At 43.7% G+C, this 25790-nt stretch overlaps 1 protein-coding gene and 1 long non-coding RNA gene across 20 annotated transcripts in view; one reads left to right on the top strand and one right to left on the bottom strand.

The window, feature by feature from the left end:
- Window positions 1–9367, bottom strand: part of NHS (NHS actin remodeling regulator) — a 501937-nt gene extending 492570 nt beyond the window's left edge. For 9 of the 15 annotated variants that reach the window (XM_044937048.2, XM_044937031.2, XM_044937050.2 and 6 more), the window contains exon 1: window positions 9245–9334. The gene's annotated coding sequence lies outside the window, so the exon portion shown is untranslated. Of the gene's footprint in view, window positions 1–9244 lie in introns of all 15 variants that reach the window. The other 6 variants (XM_044937036.2, XM_044937040.2, XM_044937034.2 and 3 more) reach the window with 4 other exon arrangements.
- Window positions 9368–9440: 73 nt separating this feature from the next.
- LOC123331894 lies at window positions 9441–25378 on the top strand. Of its 5 annotated transcripts, XR_006548703.1 has the most exons (4): window positions 9441–9711; window positions 10849–10908; window positions 15354–15751; window positions 25154–25378. It is a non-coding gene; the product is annotated as an uncharacterized LOC123331894 (long non-coding RNA). The 5 variants fall into 5 exon arrangements; XR_006548702.1 differs by lacking the exon at window positions 25154–25378 and having other exon boundaries at window positions 9447–9711; window positions 15354–15812; XR_006548699.1 differs by lacking the exons at window positions 15354–15751; window positions 25154–25378 and adding an exon at window positions 14830–15328 and having other exon boundaries at window positions 9447–9711.
- The last annotated feature ends 412 nt before the right edge of the window (window positions 25379–25790 follow it).

Here is a 25790-nt window from a genome sequence, read left to right as displayed (position 1 = left end):
AGAAAACATTTGCAAATGATACAGCTGACAAAGGATTAATCTTCAAAACATACAAATAGTTCATGCAGCTCAATATTAAAAAACAAACAACCCAATCAAAAAATGGGTAGAGGACCTAAACAGACATTTTTCCAAAGAAGACATGTCCTCAGATGCTCAGTTGTGTCCAACCCTGTGACCCATGGACTGTAGCCTGCCAGGCTCCTCTGTTCATGGAATTCTCCAGGCAAGAGTGGTGGAGTGGGTAACCATTACCTTCTCCAGGGGATCTTCCCGACCCAGGATGGAACCTGGGTCTCCTGCACTGCAGGAAGATTCTTTATGGATGGTCAGAAAGCATATAAAAAGATGCTTGATATAATTAATTACTTAGAGAAATGTAAATCAAAAGTTCAAAGAGATATCACCTCACACTGGTCAGAATGGCCATATCATAAAAAAATATACAAGCAATAAATGCTGGAGAGGGTGTGAAGAAAAGGAAATCTTCCTATCCTGTTGGTGGGAATGTAAATCAGTACAACCATTATGGAGAATATTATGGAGTTTCCAAAAAAACTAAAAACAGAACCACCATATGATCCAGCAACACCACTCCTGGGCGTATATCCAAAGGAAATTGTAATTCAAAAAGATACATGGACCCCAATGTTCACTGGAGCATTATTTACAATAGCTAACACATGGAAGCAACCTAAATGTCCACTGACAGAGCAAATGAAGAAGATGTGCTAGATAAATACTATGGAATATTCAGTTCAGTTCAGTTGTTCAGTCGTGTCTGACTCTCTGAGACCCCATGAACCCCAGCATGCCAGGCCTCCCTGTCCATCACCAACTCCCAGAGTCCACCCAAACCCATGTCCATTGAGTCGGTGATGCCATCCAACCATCTTATCCTCTGTCGTCCCCTTCTCCTCCTGCCTTCAATCTTTCCCAGCATCAGGGTCTTTTCAAATGAGTCAGTTCTTCGCATCAGGTGGCCAAAGTATTGGAGTTTCAGCTTCAACATCAGTCCTTCAAAGGAACACCCAGGACTGATCTCCTTTAGGATGGACTGGTTGGATCTCCTTGCAGTCCAAGGGACTCTCAAGAGTCTTCTCCAACACCACACTTCAAAAGCATCAATTCTTTGGTGCTCAGCCATCTTTATAGTCCAACTCTCACATCCATACATGACCACTAGAAAAACCATAGCCTTGTCTAGATGGACCTTTGTTGGCAAAGTAATGTCTCTGCTTTTTAATATGTTGTCTAGGTTGGTCATAACTTTCCTTCCAAGGAGTAAGCATCTTTTGATTTCATGGATGCACTCACCATCTGCAGTGATTTTGGAGCCCAGAAAAATAAAGTCTGACACTGTTTCCACTGTTTCCCCATCTATTTCCCATGAAGTGATGGGACCAGATGCCATGATCTTCATTTTCTGAATGTTGAGCTTTAAGCCAACTTTTTCACTCTCCTCTTTCACTTTCATCAAGAGGCTCTTTAGTTCTTCTTCACTTTCTACCATGGAATATTACTCAGCCATAAAAAAACTAAATAATGTTATTTGCAGCAACACGGATGAACCTAGAGATTATCATGCTGAGTGAAGTCAGATAGAGAAAAACAAATATCATGATATCACTTATATGTGGAATCTTAAAAAAAAAAAAAAGGTAATTATTTACAAAACAGAAATAGAGTCACAGATGTAGAAAACAAACTTATGGTTACCAGCAGTTGAGTGGAGATGGATAAATTGGGAGACTGGGATTGACATATACACACCACTATATATAAAGTAGATAACTCATAAGAACCTACTGTAGAGCACAGGAACTCTACTCAACATTTTGTAATGACCTATATGGGAAAAGACTAAAAAAGAGTGGATATATGTACACATATAACTGCTGTACACCTGAAACTAACACAACATTGTAAATCAACTATAGTTTAATACAATTTAAAAAAACAATAAATCACAAACATCCTTCTAAGGCAATTAATAGAGATCTAATTAATTCTTTTTAAGAACTGCACAGCCTACACACTCTCAACAGGATACACAATTCATGCAACCATTTTTCTGTTGACTGGTGTTCTGGCTGCCAGGATTTTTTTCCCCTATAGCCTAGACACAAATAAATCTTTATAGATCTACTTATATACCAGTGATTGTGTATGTATAGAATATATTCTGAAATGTAGGTTTTTTTGGGTCCCAAATGTTGCAGTTATTTATCACTGTACAGCAAGCCATACCAAAATTCAGTGGCTTAAAAAAATAATAATTACCTTTTGACCTCAAACCATCTTCAAGGAGGAATCAGTAGGGATGGAATCAGTGGGGAAGGAAGAAGGAATCAAGAAGGAATCAGTAGGGATGGAGTGCCTCTGTTCTCAGTGGGATTAGCTGGGTCAGTTCAACTGGGAGATGGAAGATCCACTTTCAAGATGGCTCATTCACAGGGTTAGTAAGTGGTTGTCAGCCATTGATTAGGAACTCAGTCAGGACTGTGGTCAGGGGCCTTAACTCCTTTCCACTTGGGCCATCACTCCATAGGCTGCTTGGGCTTCCTCACAGCATGGTGGCTGGCTTATAAGCATGAGTGTCTCAAAAGAACTAGGCAGAAATTACATTATCTTTCTATAATCTAACCTCAGAAGTCATGCAGTATCACTTATACCACATTCTATTTGTGGAAATAGTCACAAGTCCACCCAGATCAAAGTGGAGGGGAATTAGACTCTACCTTCTGATCTTCTGATGGGGAGGGCAAGGTTTTGGAAGAGAATGTGGGCTGGAAGATACTGTTGCAGCCATCCCATCTTTTGAAAATACAGTCCTACCAAAGATCACATTGCTAATAAATAATGGAACTAAGACTCAAATCCTGGTCTGTTTTTCATTTCATAATGTGACGTGTTTTGGTGACATGTGCATGGTTGAATTTGGGATATGCAATCAAGTCAAGGAAAAACTGAACACTGGGGCCAAGTGCAAACTAAACCTTCTGGAAATAACCTACCAGGATTATCCAAGGACTTAAAAAGCCCCTTTATGCCTACAGCATAACACGGTTGAGGACAAGGTGGCTAAGGACCAACAGGGACTTCTGAATGGTCTTGGCAACCAAGCCCGCCCCATCCAGAAGATGTCAGTCTAGCACAGCTGCTCCCATTCATCATTTACCACTTGCCCCAGAAGGGAGTTTTCATTCAGCCTCAACACATTCATACTACCATAAGCAAAAAAGTAAAATAACTCAGTTCTGCTTTTTGTTTTTCTTCTTTTTTACATTTTTGTTTGGACAGAGTGGAGCAGTTCAAACCAGGAGATGAAAGGAACAAAAGATCAGCTGGAGCAGGGAAGCTACTTAGCCCACAAATGGACATGGTTACATGGTCAAAGCCCAAGAGGTTTAAGTGTGTTCTTGTGCAGAGTGAGGCCATGAGTGCATTTCAGAATACTAAATTATCTTTAAAAATTGTCCTTTATTTCTTCCACTTATTAACAGATGCCTCATTTATTTAGCCCAAACACAAGCCACAGCCTTCATCTATTTGGGGGTAAGCATTTAACTATGCTATGAATGATTTGTCTCAAATAACAATCCTCACTCCCACCTTTCATTCTCCTACCCCACCCCACCCCCGACAGCTTGGATGCTAACCCCATAATGGAGTCCCAAATCTCAGTTCCTTCTTCACTCAGGAGGATTAGGCTTGTGGAACTTAGACCAGACTCTGACAGCAGACACATTCTTGGCCAAGGTTTATGGCAACATCTCCCCTACTCCTGATATCCTTTCAGAGTCTTGTGAGCTGTAAATAGGACACCACTTGATTCTAGGATGGCCTCTAGCTGTTTACCAAATTCGTGGGCCTGGTAGCACAGGTAGAATATTGGCAACCCCAAAATGTATTAGGTTGCTAGCACTGTGAGGAAGAAACTGTTACAGGACTCTCTCTTAGCCTCTATGGTATTCTGCCAATCTTTTTCTTTTTTAATAAAAAAAATTATACAATTTTAAAGGTTACTTTCCATTTACAGTTGTAACAAAATATTGGCTACATTCCTACACACCCAATAGTTTATACCCACGACTCCCCCACCTCCATAATGCTCCTCCCATACTCTCCCCACTGATAACCACTAGTTTGTTATTTAAATCTGTGAGCCTGTTTCTCTTTTGTTATATTCACTAGCTCATTGTATTTTTTAGATTCCACATGTAAGTGAAAGCATATAGTATTTGTCCTTCTCTAACTTATTGCACTTGGCATAATGCCTTCCCAGTCCACGTATGTTGCTGCAGATGGCAAAATTTCCATCTCTTCTATGATTGATTAATATTTCATTGAGCTATGTCACTTCAGTCATGTCCGACTCTTTGCGACCCCATGGACTGTAGCCCACCAGGCTCCTCTGTCCATGGGATTCTCCAGGCAATACTGGAATGGGTTATTTCCTCCTCCAATATTTCATTGTGTATGTGTGTGTATGTATATAAAACAAATGCTGGAGAGGGTGTGGAGAAAGAGAAACCCTCCTACACTATTGGTGGGAATGTAATTTAGTGTAGCTACTATGGAAGCAGTTTGGAGGTTTCTCAAAAAGCTAAAAATAGAATTCCTATATGATCCAGCACTCCCACTCCTGGGCACATATCCAGACAAAACTATAATTCAAAAAGATACATGCACCCCAATGTGCATAGCAGCACTATTCACAATTGCCAAGACATGGAAGCAAGCTAAATATGCACTGACAGACAAATGGACAAAGAAGATAGAGTGTATAGTATTCCACACAATGGAATGCTACTCAGACATAAAAAAGAACAAAATAACGTCATGGATGCAACTAGAGATTATCACATTAAGTCAGAAAGATAAATACTACATGGTATCACTTACATATGGAATCTAAAATATGGCACAAATGAACCTATCTAAGAACCAGAAACATACTCACAGACATAGAGAACACATATCTTGTTGCCGAAGGGGAGCGGGAGGAATGGAATAGGAGTTCATGGGTAGTAGATGCAAACTATTACATATAGAATGAATAAACAACAAGGTCCTACTGTATATCACAGGGACTTATATCCAATATCCTGGGATAAATCATAGTGGAAAAGAATATAAAAAAGAATGCATATATGTGTATAACTAAGTCACTTTGCTATACAGTGGAAATTAACACATTGTAAATCAACTATACTTCAACTAAAAAATTTTTTTAAAGCAAAAATAAAAGGAATCCTATGAAGTAAAATTGTCACTGTGGATGACATGATACTATACATAGAAAATCCTAAAGACGCTACCAGAAAACTACTAGAAATCATCAATGAATTTGGTACAGTTGCAGGATATAAAATTAATATACAGAAATACATTGCATTTGTATACACAATGAACTAGCAAAAGAGAAATTAAAGAAGTAATTCCATTTACCATTGCATGAAAAAGAATCAAATACCTAGGAATAAGCCTACCAAAGGAGGCAAAGGAAACTAAGACACAGATGAAAGAAATTGAAGATGACACATACAGATGGAAAGATACACGTTCTTGAAAGAATCAGTACTGTCAAAACAATTATACTACCCAAGGCAATCTACAGAGTCGATGCAATCCCTATCAAACTAGCAATGACATTTTTCATAGACTATAATAAATAATTTTAAATTTTTAAAATATTTTAATTTAAATATTTTAAAATATGTATGGAAATACAAAAGATCCCAAACAACCAAAGCTATCTTGAGAAAGAAGAAATCACAGTCCCTGTCCCTGACTTTTCAAACAATACTACAAAGTTACAATCATCAGAAAAACAGAAGTATAGAGCCTAGAAATAAATCCGTGCACTGTGGTCAGTTAATCTACAACAAAGGAGGCAAGAATATATAATGGAGAAAAGACAGTCTCTTCAATAAGCCGTGCTGGGGAAAGTGGACAGCTTCATGCAGAAGAGTGAAATCAAAACATTTTCTAATACCATATACAAAAATAAACTAAAAATGGACTTACAATCTAAATGTTAGATGGGATACTACAAACTCCTAGAGAAAAATACAGGCTGAACACTCTGACATAAATAGCAGCAATATTTTTTTTGATCCATTTCCTAAAGCAAAGGAAATAACAGCAGAAACAAACAATTGGGGCCAAATTAAACTTATAACCTTTTGCATAGCAAAGGAAACCATCAACGAGATGAAAAGACAACGTACTGAATAGGAGAAAATATTTTCTTGCAATCTTTGATGTTTCTTGGCTGGTAGATGCATTACCGTGATTTCCTATTTTGGGTTCATAGGGTTGTTCTCCCTGTGTGTGTGCGTGTGTCTGTGTCCAAATTTCCCCTTTTTGTAAGGACCCAGTCATAAAAGAATAGCACTCACCATAACGACCTTATCCTAATTTGATCATCTCCAAGTAAGATCACATTCACAGGTAGGGTGAGGACTTCCACATCTTTGGGGGAGACATAATTCAACACACAACAGATGTCTATGTACTAATCCCTGGAACCCATGAATATGCTATATTACGGCAAAAGGAACTTGGAAGATGTGATTAAGGTTACCCAAGGGACTTTGAGATGGGGAGATTATCCTGGGTTACCCAAGTGAGCCCAATAGCATCACATGAATCCCTAAAAGTAGAAAATCTTTTCCAATTGTGGAGAGAGAGATATGTGAGGATGGAAGAATGATTAGAGAGATGTGATGCTGAAAGTGATAGAAGAGGTCCAAAAGCCAAGGAATGCTGTAGCCTCTAGAAGCTAAAAAAAATTGAGGAAATTGATTTCTTCCTAGAGCTTTCAGAAAAGAATGCAGCCCTGCCAACACCTTGATTTTAGCCCAGGAGACTTATGTCAGACTTCTGACCTATAGAACTGTAAGATACCAAAATTGTCTTGTTCAAGTCACCAAGTTTGTGGTCATTTTTAAGGCAGCAAGAGAAAATTGGTCTTAGGTCATGTTCCCCAGAAGTAGAACCTGAGTGGAGGATTTTTGTGCAAGTGATTTTGATGGGAAGGAGCAGGAGAGGAGGGAAGCTAACTAAGGATGTGGTTTCTACTGGAGACCAGCTTCAGCCTGATCCCATGAGGAGCTCTGGATCATAAATAGCACCACCAAGTAGGTCAAATTTCCACAAGGTTTTTCTACCCCCATGCCAGTCCATGACTGATTGAGGTTGTGGGGGTTTGGGGTAGAGATTTAAGTAAGGGAGGGGTAGAGCTTGCAGAGACAAGAGCAGCTATGAGTTATCAACCAAAACTCCCAGTGGCTGGGAAACAGGGGTCCCACCAATAACCTTGGGCAAAGCAGTCAAACTTGGTGATCTTCAGCTTCCTCATGCATAGACCACCAGGACATTTGTTTTGCACAATTTTAGGGTACATTTTTCCTGTACCTTCTCAAAGACATGACCTCGCCCTGGTCAGTCCAAGGCCTCTGTCTCCCAGGAGATGGGGTGAAGCCAGGTAAGAGATCGAGATTTCCCTATAGAGTGAATGTGGCAACAAAGACGAAAGTAGTATTTGGCTTTTGGCATCAAAATTGAAATATGCAGCAGGCAAGGGGCTTGCATGCCAAGAGATGATCTTCAGAAAGGATTTTCCAGAATCCTTTGTCTCCTCTTGAGTCACTCAGCAAATGAACTTCAATGACTCCACTCCTGGGTATTTTCTTGGTGGAAAAGGGGAGACCTTTGTCTCCCATGAAGGCATAGCTGAAGATAGGAAGAAGGAAATATGACAGATGGGAAACAAAAGCCCACCCCTTTCCCAGACCAAGAATTTGTGAAAAGTAGGAGACTCTGAGGTGAGGAAACGGTCATAGGAGTGACTCCTGAGCACACCTTTCCAAACTAAGACAAACCTCAGTCACTTTTTTTTTCTGGCCACAACTGCACGGCTAATACAACCAAGGATGGAACCCACACCCTTGGCAATGAAAGTGTGGAGTCTTAACCACTGGGGAATTCCCAAACCTCAGTCACCTCAAAGTCAACTGGGAGGTAATGGCATTGAGAAGAGGGGTCTCTGGTCTTCCCAAGCTGCCTTCAGTCCCTGAAGGGTACGTCACCTAGGTTTAGAGCCAGAGGGCCCACCACAAGCCCACCTTGACAGGACAAATTCACCTTGCAGGGGGCTGAACAGAGGCCTCTGCAGGTACTTCAGGGATGCCTGGTCATCCTGGAAGGGCCACAGGCCTTGACTACACCCAAAGAATGGTCCAAACCCAAGTTGCACCAGCAAAAAAGACATCTATGTCATGTCCAGAAGAGGCTGAGGAACCTGCCTAAGTCTCTCTTCTCCTGGAGGTGGGAAAGTGCCCTGAGAGACAGTTTTCATCAAATCAAAGCCTGAACATCTCCTTCAAGGCCCATTTATATTATCACAACTGATGGTGCTAAAACAAGAATGGACATTTCATTTACTTTTTGCCCACCAACAATCAAGCGGGGCCCTAGCAGACTCAATGAGGATCAAATAATAACTTCTGGCACACCCTCTGTGCAGGTGTTGAATTCTATCATGTGCATCAGGAGAAGGGTGAGCCAAATGATCTTCCATGTTACTTCCTAACGTTAACATTCTGTGACTGTATCCTGACACAGCAGGAGGCCACCAGAGCTGAGGAGAACTGGAGAAGTGGACTGCACTGCCTCTCTGGGGCCTGGAGGCAGCCCTCAGGCCAGCCCCTCACCCTTGCTTCTGGGGCAGAGCTGAAAGCCCCCACTTCCCCACTGCAGCCTCAGGCCTGGGCCCTCTAGCTTGTCCTTCTTCATCAGGGACTTCGCACCTTTCAGGGCTCATTAGTGTCTCTGTCACCCGAGAGAGGGCAAACTACAGGAAGCCAGCCTCCTGTGGTAGCTCTCAGGAAAGGCTTGGTGGAGGGAAGGTGAGGAACCCTGCTGAAGTTACCACGAGGTTCGGGGGCAGGGGCGTTGCAGCGGCTCACCCAATGTCAACCGAACTCGACATTCTCAGAACATGCTGTAACAGTTCTGCCCCCCACGACCATGGACTCACCTACTTTTTCTTTCACTTCAACTGTTTTTCAAGTGCATGGTTTCTCCTTCAAGCCCTACTCAAATTCCACCTCATCAAGGAAGCAACACCAGGAAGATGCTTCCCTCCTCCACGCTACATTTTGTCCTGGCTGCTAATACAGAATTATTAAGTTACTTTGGAGGGTTTCTGCCTCCACTGTTAGAGAAAACTTACCTCAATTCAGGTGCTGCGTTTCCAGGGCCTTGTACCTTGCAGACACTCAACAAGTTTCCGGAATGAACGACAGCCAGGAAGGCGTGTCCCGGAAGCAGCTCATCAGCACCACCTGGAGCTTATCAGAACTGCAGCAGCGCCGGCCCCGCCCCGCCCCCAGGTGATTCCTATCCACTGTGATGCTTGCGCCCCAGCACACTGCGCACGCGTGCTCGGACCCGCTGCCTGCAAGGTGTGCAAGTGAAAGTTGCTGAGTCGTATCCGACTCTTTGCCACCCCGTGGACTATACTGTCCATGGAATTCTCCAGGCCAGAATACTGAAGTGGGTAGCCCGTTCCCTTCTCCAGGGAATCTTCCAACCCAGGGATGGAACCCAGGTCTCCCTCATTGCAGGCGGATTCTTTACCAGCTGAGCCACAAGGGAAGCCCAGCAAAGTGTGCAAACTTCTTCCTAAATGGCCTAACGGTAAATACTTTCAGCTTTGTGGGTCAGGTATGGTCTGTGTGGCAACTACTGAGTACTCTCAGTATGGAGTCAAAGCAGCCATCAGTTCAGTTCAGTCGCTCAGTCGTGTCTGACTCTTTGTGACCCCCATGGACTGCAGCAAGCCAGGCCTCCCTGTCCATCACCAACTCCTGGAGTTTACTCAAACTCATGTCCATTGAGTTGGTGATGCCTTCCAACCATCTCACCCATCTCATCCAGCATCAAGGTCTTTTCAAATGAGTCAGCTCTTCACATCAGGTGGCCAAAGTATTGGAATTTCAGCTTCAACATCAGTCCTTCCAATGAATATTCAGGACTGATTTCCTTTAGCATGGACTGGTTGGATCTCCTTGAAGTCCAAGGGACTCTCAAGAGTCTTCTCTAACACCACAGTTCAAAAGCATCAATTTTCGGCGCTCAGCTTTCTTTATAGTCCAACTCTCACATCCATACATGACCACTGGAAAAACTATAGCTTCGACTAGATGGATCTTTGTTGGCAAAGTGATGTCTCTGCTTTTTAATATGCTAAGTTGGTCATAACTTTCCTTCCAAGGAATAAGCATCTTTTAATTTCATGGCTGCAGTCACCATCTGCAGTGATTTTGGAGCCCAAACCAGGTGTAAATGAGTGAGCAGGGCTGTGTTTCAATACAGCTTTATTTATAAGAACAGATGGCCGGCAGGATATGGCCTGCAAGCCATAATTTGCCAAGCCATGGTTTACCAAAAGGTAAGGTGAATGCGTTCATGGAAACAATACTATTTTATCCCAATCTCCCCTCCCACCCATGCTTCCACACTGAGCTTCTCAAAGGGGAGAAATTCCCAATAACTCTTAAAATGAGCAGCTTGACTTCTTAGCAGCTGAGAGCTCTTGTAGAATATCCCTTGCTTTTCATGGAGCTGTTTGCAATTTGGAAGTTTCTTTTTGTGTGAAATTTTTGAGAGGAGAGATGCTTCAGAACTCTCTTTTATTTACTTTTTTAAAAAATAAAAGTATCAATAAAATGTATATGTACAAAAGAATTATGAAACATATGTAGAGTCCACAGAATAGCAATGTACCAAGGTACCATCACACGGCCTAAGAATCTCAACTTTATCATCCAACAGAGGCCCCTGCACCCACTATGTTCACCTATAATTGAACTACCGTCTCCACCCCCACCAGAGGTAAGTTACCCTTAATTGTTTATTAATCTCCTTCTTGCTTTGCTTTCTATTTTATCATCTGCACAGTTTTCTTAAACAATTTTGTCATTTCCCCTTTGTGGGACTTCATGCAAATGTAATCATTCTGTACGACTCCCCCTGGAACTTACTTTTTCCCAGCAACATCTAATTTTTGAGATTCATCCACGTTGGTATAGATAGTTGTGGTTTCCTCATTTTCACTGTTGTAGAGTATGCCATCATATGTACTACACTATCACAACATCCAGCCTGTTGTTGACAGACACGGGTTTGTTTTTTTCCCCCCAGTCTGGAGCTATTATGCTTCCACAAGGCATTCTTGCACACACCTCCTAGTATATGTGTGCAAGAGTTTCTCTAGGGCATACCCTGTGGAGCAGAATTGCTGCTTTGTAGAGTGTACACATGGGCAGGTCTACTTGGTAACACTAAAGTCTAAATTCAACCATTCTCCAACAAACAGTAGGTGAGGCTTCCTATTGTTCCACATCCTTGTCTCATGGATTTATTGATTCCAATTCCTACAATCCTTTTGTTTCCTTTTCAGTCAGGGTTCTAGCTTCATGATCTTAGCTTTTTCCTTGGTTAACTCTTCAGTTCTCTCACAGTTTGTTCACTCAGCACCTACCCTACATCCAGACATCGAGTTGGGGGCTACAGCTTGGATAAATTTAAGACGTGGGCTCTGCCCTTAAGAAAGCTCAGCCTGATTAAGACAAACATGTAAGAGTTGCCATATAATCCAGCAATCCCACTTCTGGGTATATACCTAGACAAAACTATAATTCAAAAAGATACATACACCCATATGTTCCTAGGAGCACTATTCACAACAGCCAAGACATGGAAAAAACCTAAATGTCCACCAACAGATGAATGAACAAAGAAGATGTAGTACATATATATATATATATATACAACAGAATACTACTCAACCATAAAAATGAACAGAATAAGGCCATTTGAAGGAACATGGATGGAACTAGAGATGATCATGCTACATAAGGTAAGTCAGACAGAGAAAGACAAATATGATATCACTTATATGTCGAATCTAAAATATGACATAAATGAACCTACCTACCTATGAAACACAAACAGAATCACAGACAGAGAAAAGACTTGTGGCAACCAAGAGGAAGGAGGAGGTTGGGGAGGGATAGACTGGGGACTTGGGGTTAGCAAATGCAAACTATTATACAGAGGATGGATAAACAACAAGGTCTTCTTGTATGCATAGGGAACTATATTCACTATCCTGTGATAAACCATAATGGAAAAGAATATTTTTTTAAAAATGTATATATATATATGTGTGTGTGTGTGTGTGTGTGTGTGTGTGTATAACCGAATCACTTTGTAGAGTAGAAAGTAACACAACAGTGTAAATCAGCCACAATTTAAAAAAACACAGGCACATAAACAAAGCATTGTAAAATGATGTGGTTCACACAACGACAGAAATGCTTGCAAGGCATTATGGGAGTTCTGAGGAGGGGCACTATAGGGTTTGGATCCAAAAGGCCAGTGGCTCTGCAGATGGGGTTGAATGGAGACGAGTGCCAGCTTGGACATCATCAACGTGGATTACTGATGCGTATGCGCACACACATACACACACACAGATTCCCACCCCTAGAGTGCCAGCTCAGCTTAAAACTGATTGTGAAGTGTCAGATCTGAGATTCCAGTCCCTTTCCCACAGTGAAAGGAATTTGACTTACATTGAAGTTTCCTTTGAAAATGCTTCTAAATGTCTAATGGCCTAGTACCACATGCCAGGCCACCACCCTGGTCTGCATTCAATTTATCTAGTGGCAACCACTGTCCTATATAGAGAAGGGCTGGGGAGGCCCCACACCTACCACAAAGCACCTCCCTGACCTGGGCCAAACTCACTCTGTGCTCTTAGGACAAAGCTGCTATTAAGGGCTGTTCCACAAGGGAAAAGCAGCCACCACATGGGCCCAAAGTCAGTGGCATCAGTCATCCCTTCAGAGCCATTCTCCATTTTGGCACATGGTGCCTGATGGGCTTTCCCACCCAACCACCAGCACCTGTGTCTCATTTGGTGGGTTGCTCTGATCATCAACCATGAGCTGCCCAGAGACAGTGGGTTGGTGACATACTGATGGGTATAGGATGTAAACACTTCTTGTCCCTTAATGCAGACACAAACTCCAGAGCATCATTGCAGGCTTGAGTCAGGTGCCCCCGTGGGCTTTGCCAGCTGCCTTGCCCTCGCTGGGCTCCTGCCCCTCCCCAGCTCCACTTCCCACTCCTCTCCTGTTCTTTAAATACAGTGCTGTCCCATGAAGCCTCAGGCCAGAGTTTGCTTTCAGGGAACCCATCCTAAGACAACAGGTGAGTATGACTAGGAGTGGCTGCTGTTCCCACTGGCTTGATTTCAGGGAGGAGCAGGGGGAGCTGACTGCTTAAAGCTTCTGACCTTTGTTCCCACTACCTGGTGCCAGGGCCTGGCTCCCCTCACCAACGACCCTGTTTCTCCCCAATCTTGACAAAGTACAGTAAGCTCACCAAACTTTCTGGGCCAAGATCTTCTCAGCTCAAATATTAATAGGTCTCCTAGAAGCCATTGGAAGGAGCTTCCTCAGTCAAGTTTGTGCGGGTGAGCCCCAGTGGTTCTGCAAAGTGACAAGGAGATGGCACAAAGGTTTGAGTCCTGATCACTCATCCTGTGGGAGCGCTTCTCCAGGGGAGGGGAGACAACCAAAGAATTCTCAGTCCACATGGAGCCTTTGCTTGTTCCAAAGGAAATTCTGTCAAGAGGCGTCCTTGACCACAGAGGATCATGAACGCAGTAAGGGAACATTTCTAGTCTGAATGGAGTGCCTCTAAATCATGTTTCTTGGCAGCACAGATCCTGCTGACTCGGGATGTCAGAACTGGCAGGTGTGAAAAATCCCTACCGTCCATCACTGCAAAACTCATCTTCCCCCTGGGGTCCGAAGCCAGCAGAGCTGAGGAAAAAGAAAACAAGGCAAGGAGGAGACCCTGCAGGAAAACCAGCCAGGGCTTTCAGATTCAGAGACGCCAACATTCATCATCATTAGGCAAATGAAGAGTTAAGCCAAGGGTCGGCAACCTCCATTACTGGCTCCCTCCTTGGAAGGCGGGCGGAAGGCGGGCCAGTAGCTGCTGAGAAGCCCATGGACTGTGGCCCCAGTGCCTCCTGAAGACTTAGAAAAGCCATGGCCAGGAACCCTTGGGGCTCCTGCCTTGATCTATGCATCCTGGGTAGAAACTTGGTAGAAGGTCCTTGTCAACCAAAGAAAAGCAGACTTGAAGCACAAGATGGGGTTCTGGAGAGGGTGTGGAGAGTCAACAGGGAGAGGATTCAGGGAGGAAGAGACCCCAGGGGCCTGTAGGGCTATGGCCAGGTCTGCCATGTGCTCACTAACTCCCTCTCCTGTCTTCACTGGCACACAGCGAGATCCATTTCCCAGACTCCCTTGCTTTGTGTGTGTGTGTGTGTTAGTCACTCAGTTCTGTCTGACTCTTTGCGATCCCATGGATTGTAGCCTGCCAGGCTCCTCTGCCCATGGAATTCTCCAGGCTAGAATGTTAGGCACTGACAAGTGACAGCTCTGGCTGACGGGATTTGGACAGAATTGTAGTCTACTTGTCCTCACCTGAGCCCCAGAACCCCCTCTGGGAACCCCCGTGCTCCCCTCCCCTGCCTGCCTTCCAGAGACAGAAGATCTAGCCAGCAACAGCAAAGGCCTTAGGAGGGCAGAGATGCAGGTAGACGGAATCTGGGTCCCTGCATGACCACGTGGAGCTGAACCTCCATCCCCACACCACCAGCTGGGCTTTGTGTGAGCCAGAATCCAAGGTCAACTGTTAAGGGCTTGACATTAACGGGTTTCTCTGTTTTAGCAGCTGACGTTACCTCAATTAATTCACCACGGAAGTTGGACCATGATGAAAGCAACCTTTGATATTTCACCAATGGGCCAAGGACAGGCCCCCTAGACAATCCTGAGGAGCAAACAAAGCAACAAAAAAAAAACTAGCTACTTGGATCCAAAAGTCTCCTTGCCAGTCTGAGAAGCCGTGAACAAAGACCAAGTGCTATGCGGGCTGACAAGCCAACATGTGATCTAGTTTGGTCCCTGGCTAGTTGTGTGACCTCGCAAGCACACTTCACCTCTAAGGCACAGTTTTCTCACCTGTAAGCTACAGAGAACCACATCTCATTTCTGTGGTTGTTGTAACGCTCAGATATGTCATCAAGGAGATAAATATATCTAGTGTCCACCCAGTGTCCCCCTTAAATAGGAGTTTTTCATTCTCTTGTCTTTCTCTGGAAATTTCTCCACACTACCATTTTCCCCCATAATCACTGGTGGTGTCTGACCTTGATGAAATCACTGAAACACATACCTCTTGCAATTTATCAGGTGCAGGAGAAAGACAGGACCTGGTGCTGGCCCGCTGTGTCATGCTAGAGCAACTGGACCAAGGCTTTCATTCCACTGACGGATCGCGTTCATATCGAGCATCATTTGGCAGCTCAGAGAAATTCATCCCCAGCCCTCACAGAGAGTTGGAAGGCTGGCCTGGCCCCAAGGACACCTCAGCAAATCTGCTACCCAGCTCCAGTGGCGGGCAGCCAGGCGTCTGGTCCCTCGGCCTCAGTCATGCAGCTGTGACTGACAGGCAGCAGGGAGCTGAAGATCTGCTCTGGCTTCTAGAAAAACAGCAGCAGCAGCAGGCTCCACTGGAAAGCAGCCCTGCCAGCACGTCTGATGCTGACGCCCTGCTGCCCAGGGACCCACACCGGAGGGTAAAACAGCAGGTAATTGATGGCTTTCCAAACTAACTTAGCCAACTGAGTTGACTCTGAAGTTTAAGACAGGTTTGATTCTGGCCTGATCCTTACAGGCTATTTCCTGACAGCTTGGAGCAGAGAGCAGGAGCTGACTGTTGCTTCTTTGGCTGCAGACACAAACAATCCCTTGAGAGTGGAGGTGGCTCTAGTCGTGGGTTTCAGCCCTGGCTGCAGAGTAGAATCACCTGGGAGTTTTAAAAACACCTGCTGTTCAGAATACAACCCAGGCCAATGACATCACTATTTCCTGGGCTGGGACCCAGGCATCAGGGGGTGGAACTGGGGGAGGTGGACTTTAAAGGTCTCCAGGTGATTCCACATTGCAGCCAAGGGCAAGAATCACTGGGCTACAGCCTCCTAGTTCTCACCCAGGCATTAGTTCCCTTGATGTTGGCCCCATTTGACAGAGCAGAGGATAAACTCAGACAAGATAAATCATTTGCTTAAAGTCATGTGCTTAGTAAGCAAAGGAGCCGACTTACAACCCGGTTCAGTTCAGTTCAGTTCAGTTCAGTCACTCAGTTGTGTCCGACTCTTTGCGACTCCATGAATTGCAGCACGCCAGGCCTCCCTGTCCATCACCAACTCCCGGAGTCCACCCAAACCCATGTCCATTGAGTCGGTGATGCCCTCCAACCATCTCATCCTCTGCCGTTCCCTTCTCCTCCTGCCCTCAATATTTCCCAGCATCAGGGTCTTTTCAAATGAGTCAGCTCTTCACATCAGGTGGCCAAAGTATTGGAGTTTCAGCTTCAACATCAGTCCTTCCAATGAACACCCAGGACTGATCTCCTTTAGAATGGACTGGTTAGATCTCCTTGCAGTCCAAGGGACTCTCAAGAGTCTTCTCCAACACCACAGTTCAAAAGCATCAATTCTTTGGCACTCAGCTTTCTTTACAGTCCAACTCTCACATCCATACATGACCACTGGAAAAACCATAGCCTTGACTAGATGGATTTTTGTTGGCAAAGTAATGTTTTTGCTGTCTAGGTTGGTCATAACTTTCCTTCCAAGGAGTAAGCGTCTTTGAATTTCATGGCTGCAGTCACCATCAGCAGTGATTTTGGATCTGAAAAATAAAGTCAGCCACTGTTTCCACTGTTTCCCCATCTATTTGCCATGAAGTGATGGGACCAGATGCCATGATCTTCGTTTTCTGACTGTTGAGCTTTAAGCCAACTTTTTCACTCTCCACTTTCACTTTCATCAAGAGGCTTTTGAGTTCTTCACTTTCTGCCATAAGGGTGTTGTCATCTGCATATCTGAGGTTATTGATATTTCTCCCGGCAATCTTGATTCCAGCTTGTGCTTCCTCCAGCCCAGCGTTTCTCATGATGTACTCTGTATAGAAGTTAAATAAGCAGGGTAACAATATACAGCCTTGACGTACTCCTTTTCCTATTTGGAACCAGTCTGTTGTTCCATGTCCAGTTCTAACTGTTGCTTCCTGACCTGTATACAGGTTTCTCAAGAGGCAGGTCAGGTGGTCTGGTATTCCCACCTCTTTCAGAATTTTCCAGTTTATTGTGATCCACATAGTCAAAGGCTTTGGCATAGTCAATAAAGCAGAAATAGATGTTTTTCTGGAACTCTCTTGCTTTTTCCATGATCCAGCGGATGTTGGCAATTTGATCTCTGGTTCCTCTGCCTTTTCTAAAACCAGCCTGAACATCTGGAAGTTCACGGTTCACGTATTGCTGAAGCCTGGCTTAGAGAATTTTAAGCATTACTTTACTAGTGTGTGAGATTAGTGCAATTGTGTGGTAGTTTGAGCATTCTTTGGCATTGTCTTTCTTTGGGATTGGAATGAAAACTGACCTTTTCCAGTCCTGTGGCCACTGCTGAGTTTTCCAAACTTGCTGGCATATTGAGTGCAGCACTTTCACAGCATCATCTTTTAGGATTTGAAATAGCTCAACTGGAATTCCATCACCTCCACTAGCTTTGTTTGTAGTGATGCTTCCTAAGGCCCACTTGACTTCACATTCCAGGATGTCTGGCTCTAGGTGAGTGATCATGCCATCGTAATTATCTGGGTCGTGAAGATTTTTGTACAACCCGGGCCTTTGGGTATTTAATTCAGTCATCTTTCTCTTCACTCTTCTAGCCTCATCTTCCTCTTCTATAAAATGATAATATCATTAATATGCTACCTCACAGGGTTGTTGTGAGGATGAAACAACTCAATTTTCTTTATTTTACTTTATATCTACATATGGCCCTCTACTGTGCCCAGCACTACTCTAGTACTAGAAGAATACGAATTCAGCTAAGTTCACTAAAATAGCCCCCTGTACCTTCTTATACCCCTGCAGGGAATTGCTCTGGGGAACAATTTGGCAGCCCCAGCAATTGCCTTTAAAATGTGTGAACTTTTTGACCAAGCCAAGTCTCATAAGTCATGCAAAGGAAATAATTAAAGATGTCTTTGAAAAAATTTAACACAAGGGTGATTACTGTAGTTCTTATAATGACAAAATGGAAATGCTAATGTTTGAATATAATGGATTTGTTAAATAAATGATAAAAAATCAAAAAAACTGAACTAGTATGGCACACCCTTTCATGTTATCTGACTCTGATTCCTTGGGAGCTATTTTACAACTCTTGAAATATTATAACTGATAGCAATGTGAAACACCTCTTGCTTAGATACACACAAATCTTGCCCTGTCCTGTCCCACAGAGGTTCAAATGACTGCCCTCCCCCACTGGGGAAGAGGCTGGTTTTGCCTCCATTCATACATTCATGCCAATATTCTTGATCTATAAATGTCTGTTTTTTTGGATTTTCTTTTGAACTGGTTATAGCATCTTCCTGGTTCCCTCACTGATTAATTACTAAATAAAATCGTTAACAAGGATAAATAAAATAAAATTTGAAAATAAATTTAGAATAAAATACAAAGTGTGTAGCAAACAGATTTCTAGGGTGGTTTCATGTTCATACCCTGCATAACCCCCATGAGTGTGGGTAGGACCTGCAACTTCTAACCAATAGAATAGGGCAAAGTTGTATAGTTATACTAGTGATAGAGATGTAGATGTGGATACAGATGTAGGTAGAACACTGATCTTGCCAGGACACACTTGAGAGATGCTCTTGCTGGCCTGGAAGAAACAACCATCGTACTATGAGCTGCCAAAGGAGAGAGCCATGTGATGGGGAACTATGGTTGGCCTCTAAGTCCTAAGGGCAGCCCCTAGCCAAGAGCCAGGAAGAAGCTGGGCCCTCAGACACACAGCCTCAAGAGAGTGAATTCTGCCCCCAGCCTGAATGAGTTCGGATGTGGATGCTTCCCTTATCAGGCCTCTAGATGAGCATGCAGCCTGGCCTATACCATGTACGTAACCTTGTGAGACCCCAAGCAGAGGCTCAGGCTAAACCAGGCTTGGACTCTTAACCCATGGAAACTGTGAGATAATAAATAAGCCACTCAGTATGTAATAATTTGTTACACTGAAATAGAAAGTAATAGAGGTGTCATGGAAGAATATTCTCTTACATGAAAAACATTTACAAAATTTCACTAAATTATAAAGCAATATGATCCAACATCACCCCCCCCCAAAAAAAACATACAGAATTTGGAAAAAGAATACAGTAGAACTTGGGGCCTTTTATTTCCTTCTTTTCAATTCTGTTTCTTATAAAATTACTTGCATTACTAATATAACACTAGAAAACATTGAAAATAAAAACACTGAATAGTATATTCAAGTGTTAACAGTGGTTATGTCAGGGTAGTAAAATTGTGGTTGAATTCTATGTTCTAGAATTCTAGAAAGCTATTATAATTTTTCTGCTTTGAAAAGCTAACACTTCTTGGTGCAATTAAACAAAATAAATAACTCCCAATTATTTTTTTAATTATTGGAAAAAAAATCCCACCATCATTGCTCCCAGATTGAATTAACAGGGGGAGACTAGCCACACAGAGTCTGTCTGTCATGCATAGACATACAGAATAACCTAGAGCTTTCAGCACAAATTCTAGTACCATGTGACCTGGATTCCAAGGTAGACTACCCAATTGTTGTATTTTATGAAGTTGGGCAAATAATTTAGCCTAATCTATAAAATGGGAGAATAATAATATCAACCTCATAAAGTAAGGATATCATGGAGATTCTGTAAGACTGTATATAATTTATTTTTAAATCAGCCTAGTATACAATAGGTGTTTAATCAGTGTTAGTGTTTACCATCATCATCATCATTATTATTATTAACCAACTAGCCATTGTAGGGGTAGCAGTATATTTCAGTCCTTGTGTTGTTCTTAGGTTCAGTGCAAAAAAAAAAAAAAAAGAAAAAGGAATTATAATGATAGCATATTAATACAGATATTAAAAGGAATATCCCATCCCTTGAAAGACCTAAAGTGGATTCTATAGGTTGCTGTGGGTTCCTGAAGGCATATTTTGCCCACTTCAATGGTAGAAAGAGGTTCTTTATATAATTACCATTATGCTTGCTGGGTGACATGAGGTGGTTGGAACTGACCCTTTAAGAATCTGAGTCACGCTGGTTTGAGGTTGGTTGTATGCTACACTAAACTGCTTAGCTATGGTGTGAGGTGAGCCAGCTCTAGGTCAAAGCTCTCTCTCAACATTCCCGGGGCCTCTGGGCACTGGGTGGGAGGTGGAAGCATTCCAAGGCCACCATGAAGCGCAACTGAAGAGCTACAGCTGCCCTTGGGATAATGTCAAAATCTGGGCTTGGTTGGGGCAGGCCAGGCCAAGGAGACTAGACAAACAGACTGAAGCAGGGGAGAAGCCAACATCAGGGGATCTACAGGTCAGGTATCTAGTTGTGTGGCCACAGGCAACAGGCAAATGGCCAGCCAGACAGGCAGATGGAGTCAGGGATGTCCTACCAAGTTTTAATTGCCTGGGACGGACCTGGCCTTGGGAGTCTGGCAGAGAGGGGTAGGCAGAGGCCAGGCCAAGCGCTGACAGGGCAAGTGAGCCGAGCTACTGGAAGCAGTGCCACAGCTGTGACAGGCTCAGGATGGCATGTGGCCCCAAGGAGCAATTTTAAGGGCTGGATCTCCCTCAGAAGCATGTGGCTCCAGAACACTTCAAGGGACAGGCATGGAACTACTCCCAGGATGAACAGGGTATAAAATGAAATCCATCTAAATCTTCCTCAAGAAAACTCCTAAAGGATCCTCATGTTTCCTCAGGAGGACCTGTTCCCACTCTCACAAAGAACTAAGCAGCAGAATGGTGCATTCCATCTTGTTTAGATCAGAGGCTCGGTCACAATGTTGAGGAAGGTGCCACATATCCTCAGACTCAAAGGAGAAATAGAACCTCTCTGGTGGGCCAAGCTTCATCACCATCACCATCATCATCCTTTAAAAAAAAAACCTTCTGATGTATTTATTTTTGAAAAACTGGCCTTTACAGACTCTAATCCTGAAATACCAAGGTGGAAAACAATTTAGATATATATTTTTTCCTGTGTATGTGGGAATGTCCACAGTTTAACAAGTTTCCTCCCCAGAAGGAAGATGCCTAACATCAAAGGACTGTCTACTTCAGTGCTATCCTTTCTGCTCTCATGGCCAAGGCCACACCCAGGTCATAGTCTCCTTAGACCTAGAGCACTACAGAAGCCCTTTTACCCTGCATTTGGCTGCTAAACTCAGAAACACCCACATCACTGCTTTGAGGGTTCCAATACCTCCACTCAAAAGCTTGTAGTGATGCCTACATTAGTCTGGGTGAGTAACGCCAGATGCTGTAAGAAACAACCCCTAAATCTCAATGATCTAAAAGCTTAACATGATAAAGTAAAATAGAACATGATAAAAGTCTATTTCTTGCTCATGCAAAGCCCACTCTGCTGAATGATTCTCCTCTACGGGGGGACTCAGGAATCCAGGTTGTATCCATCTTGAGGTTCTACCATCCTGTGTGTTCAAATCTGACCTGATTTTACCAGCTACCAGACAGGACAGAGAGAGAGTATGGAGGATCCCATACTTAATACCTAGGTATCTCAACCTGTAACACACACCCCTACTGCTCACATCCCACGGAAGAGAACTGGTCATATGAAAAGAGAGCTGGGAAAACACAGTCCCTGGCTTGGCAGTCTGTTCCCTGCCTGTTGCAACTCAATACTGTGCAACAGGGGACCCAAATGTTTGGTCATAAGTCAACCATCTATTCCACTGTATCTGTCTGCCCAATGAATTGCTTTCAAACCCTTTAGGGTAGCATTCAATTTAGCCCCAATTTTAGTCATGAAGGCCATCTTTTAGCCAATCAGGATGACCCAATTTCCCCCCAAACATATTGGTTAGCTTTTGTTGCAAAGCAAATCATTTAAACCTTAGTGACTTAAAACAACCACCATTTATTTAGCTCACAATTCCTCATATTGGCCATTTCAGTCGTGCTCAGCTGAGATTCTTCTGGTTCAGCAATGCTTACTCATGTATCTGTGGTCAGTTGCCAGGTTGGCTAGGGCTTTGGGTTTAAAGGGTTCCTCAGCTGAGCTGGCCTGCCTTTGCTTCCTGTGGTCTCGCATCCTCCAGCAGCCTAGTCCAGGCTTGTAGACACAGCAGGCTTGGAAGAATGAGAGAAGACTGGGCAGAGCCACCCAAGGCCCATGATCCCAATTCACTCATTTCTGCAGCACTTTACTTGAAAAGCCAGAATTAGAGTATAGATCCAAAGAGTAGAGAATAGATTCTACCTCTTGATACAAGGAGCTTCAAAGTGACTCCACCAGATACATGTGATACTCTCCATGTGCCATCTACCTAAAACCTCCCCCTCCTCTTTGTCTCTGCCTGTGGACCATTCCCAGAGAAGGCAATGGCACCCCACTCCAGTACTCTTGCCTGGAAAATCCCATGGACAGAGGAGCCTGCTAGGCTGCAGTCCATGGGGTCACTAGGAGTCGGACACGACTGAACGACTTCACTTTCACTTTTCACTTTCATGCATTGGATAAGGAAATGGGAACCCACTCCAGTGTTCTTTCCTGGAGAATCCCAGGGACGGGGGAGCCTGGTGGGCTGCCGTCTCTGGGGTCACACAGAGTTGGACACGACTGAAGCGACTTAGCAGCAGCAGCAGCAGCAGTGGACCATTCCAGCTCAAATGCCTCTTATTTCATAGTGACTTCTGCCTGAGTTTAGGTTCTCCCCCAAACAGAGTCTGAGACAAGGGTTTGTGTGCAAATATTGAGTGAAGAAGTGTGGGGAGAAGAGAAATGCAGGAAAAGTCAATATAAGGATGCTTTGCTGAAATCACCACTATGGGTATAAGAGCTGGTTCCATAGGGATCTGCTCAGCTACAGAATGCCTCTCAGAACTGTCCACCCTTCAGAGAAGTAGAGGTGGAGCCTTTATTCACCAGTTCTCATTTTTATTGGTGGAAGGTGACCCCAGGGAGCAGTATCTTCCCTGCACTTTCAGGCTGCTCTTGCATGTGGACCAAGTCAACTCCACAGCATGAAAGACCGGAGGGAGAAAGATATTTGTGCAGGCTTGAAGTGGGATGCTGTCAGCTGGGACCGTGAGCTTGCCTAGAATGATCCATTACAGCTGTGTCTGCAATCAGAGACCAGGGAATGTTTGGCGAGGTACCAAAGAGGTTAGGTATAATTTCTCTGATGTCTGCTTGGAGGGGAAATGCTCCCTTCTCAGGGATCCTATGCCCTCATCATTCTATAGCACCAATTATACACTATTTCTAATTTCAGACATTCATATATGTGTATAATCTCCCTTGCTAGAGTACAAGCTCCCAGAGGACAGTGGCCATATTGGACGGAACTTTGTAGACTCCTATGTTGGCCCCTAGTGCAAAGCCCTGTGGGTTTTATTGGCTGAGAAAGGGAAGAAACTCCTAGATCCAGGACATTGTCATCTTTCACTCAAACACTCCTTTAAGAAGTAACTGCGGGTACCTGCCATGTGCAGTGCTAGAGGGGGTGTAAAAAACAAACAAAAACCAACAGAAGACCCACTGTCCCCAATATTGAAAATTTTTTAATTGGGTATATAAACCACACACACCATAAAGTCGAAATGTAAGCACGTCTAAGGTAGTGCCATGGACATAATCTAGGGGAATGATGGTTATGCAGGGAAGACTCAATGGAGGGGGTTTATTGGTCTGCAGGTCACAGTGAAGGCCGAGCTGAAGAAGGAGATGATGCAATAAAAGGAGGCACCATCTTCACCGAAAGGTTCCATATCTTTACAATGTCCTTCTGACCATAAAAATAATACATGCTCATTATAGAAGAGTCAAAAAGAACGAGGAATAGAGCTAGCACTCCTTCATAATCCTACACCCAAAGATATCCACTGAAAACATTTTGACATAATTCCTTCTCGCCTTCCTCCTACACATTTATGTTACATGACTGAAGTCACTCCTGGTTTATTTAGCATAAGAGCCAGAAGAGACACAGAAAAATGAGCCCAACTTCTTCACTATATAAATGAGAAACAGGCGGCCCAAAGAAATCAAGGGACATAGAAGGCCCTAGAATTGAGACCAGAATGGAGGTCCCCCATTCCTAACCCAGTGCTCTTTCTTCACATCACTGCCTCTATTTACCTCTTCTTCCTCCCCACACAACTATAAGTACAGATAAGAAACTTATGTTTGGAGCTTCCGACTTTCCAAATCAGTATGTGCTCTTAAAATTGTCCCTCTCCATATACAAACATTGGTCTGGAGAGAGATCATGGCTGCCAACAGGGTCACTGTGAGAGGTTAAAAGGCGACAGCATACATGAGACATCTCCCTGCATGCAGCAGGGGCCCCCAAAGCAAGGCTGGGTGGACACGTGACTGGGGTATGGGGAGACTCTGTCTTCTTCCTCATGTGTTTGGGGATGGGTTCCCAGAATTCTGCTGCCTGTGCCCCAAGACAAAATAACCAGCTTCTCAGCCAAGAAGGTGGCTCGGTCAGGTCCCCTTTATGTCTGGGTGGCTTCATTTTTCTATAAACTTTATGGTGCTTTGCAAAGAATGACTAAAAGGGCTGCAGATGTTGCAGGCTCCTCTAAGCAGATGGTCATGCCTATAAAAATCTCAGGGAAATTATACCTTAGCCTTTTGAGTCAATGAGCTAAAACCCAACAGAACATTCTGGGCTCATTTCTTATTTTCCCCCAAAACAGCAGGCTGTGGAAACAAAAGCAATTCCTGGGGAGTAGCCCGTGGTCACTGGAGTCACAGGGAAGGCCAAGCTCTCCGTGTCTCAGCTGCTGTGATTCTCTCTCTTCTGGCAACACAAACGCTCGGGTAGCAGAGGAGAAATCCATTCAGGGACCCTCTGTGGGTGACAAAGAAAGTAACACCTCCCCCACCTTTCTTCCCAACAGCCACTTCCAAGTCCTCCACGGCCATTATCGCCCATGCCAGGGGTGAGAAGCAGAGCCACAACATAGAGTTTGGGAAGCATTTAACCTTCCTCCTGTGCTGGAAGCTGGTACAGGATTAGAAAACAATATGTGTAACAATCAGGAAGGCTTAAAGGACTTTCAGAACTAGAACATTAGATGAAGTCACAGCTTGCTCGCTTGCTGTCTTTCAGTGAATGCAAGAACATCTCTTTTGGAGTGGATATAATATGTATAACCGATTCACTTTGCTGTATAGCAGAAACAAACACAACATTGTAAATCAACTATAGCTCAATAAATATTTTTTAAAAATAAAAAATTTTTAATTAAAAAAAAGAATTAATGAAGCATATGGGGGGAAAAAAGAACATCTCTTTTGCTCATATACACCTCGGTGTCTAAACATACTTTTGTAAGAAGGGATCAGGTTACTTGCATACAGCAACACATCGTTTCTCTTTGAGAATAAGGACAGGGCATATCCTCTCTCCATGAAGAATAACTTTGCTCTCCAGTTTGCTCTCTTTCCTCCCTTGACCCAAGCTCACCTCCCTCCATACCACCCCCCACAAGCACGGAGGTCAATGAGTAATGCGTAACCATCTCCCTAGGATCA

Source organism: Bubalus bubalis, chromosome X (genome assembly GCF_019923935.1).
Source record: "Bubalus bubalis isolate 160015118507 breed Murrah chromosome X, NDDB_SH_1, whole genome shotgun sequence".
Lineage (NCBI taxonomy): Eukaryota > Metazoa > Chordata > Mammalia > Artiodactyla > Bovidae > Bubalus > Bubalus bubalis.
The sequence above is the reverse complement of the archived record's forward strand: the minus strand, read 5'-3'. Positions and strand labels throughout refer to the sequence as shown.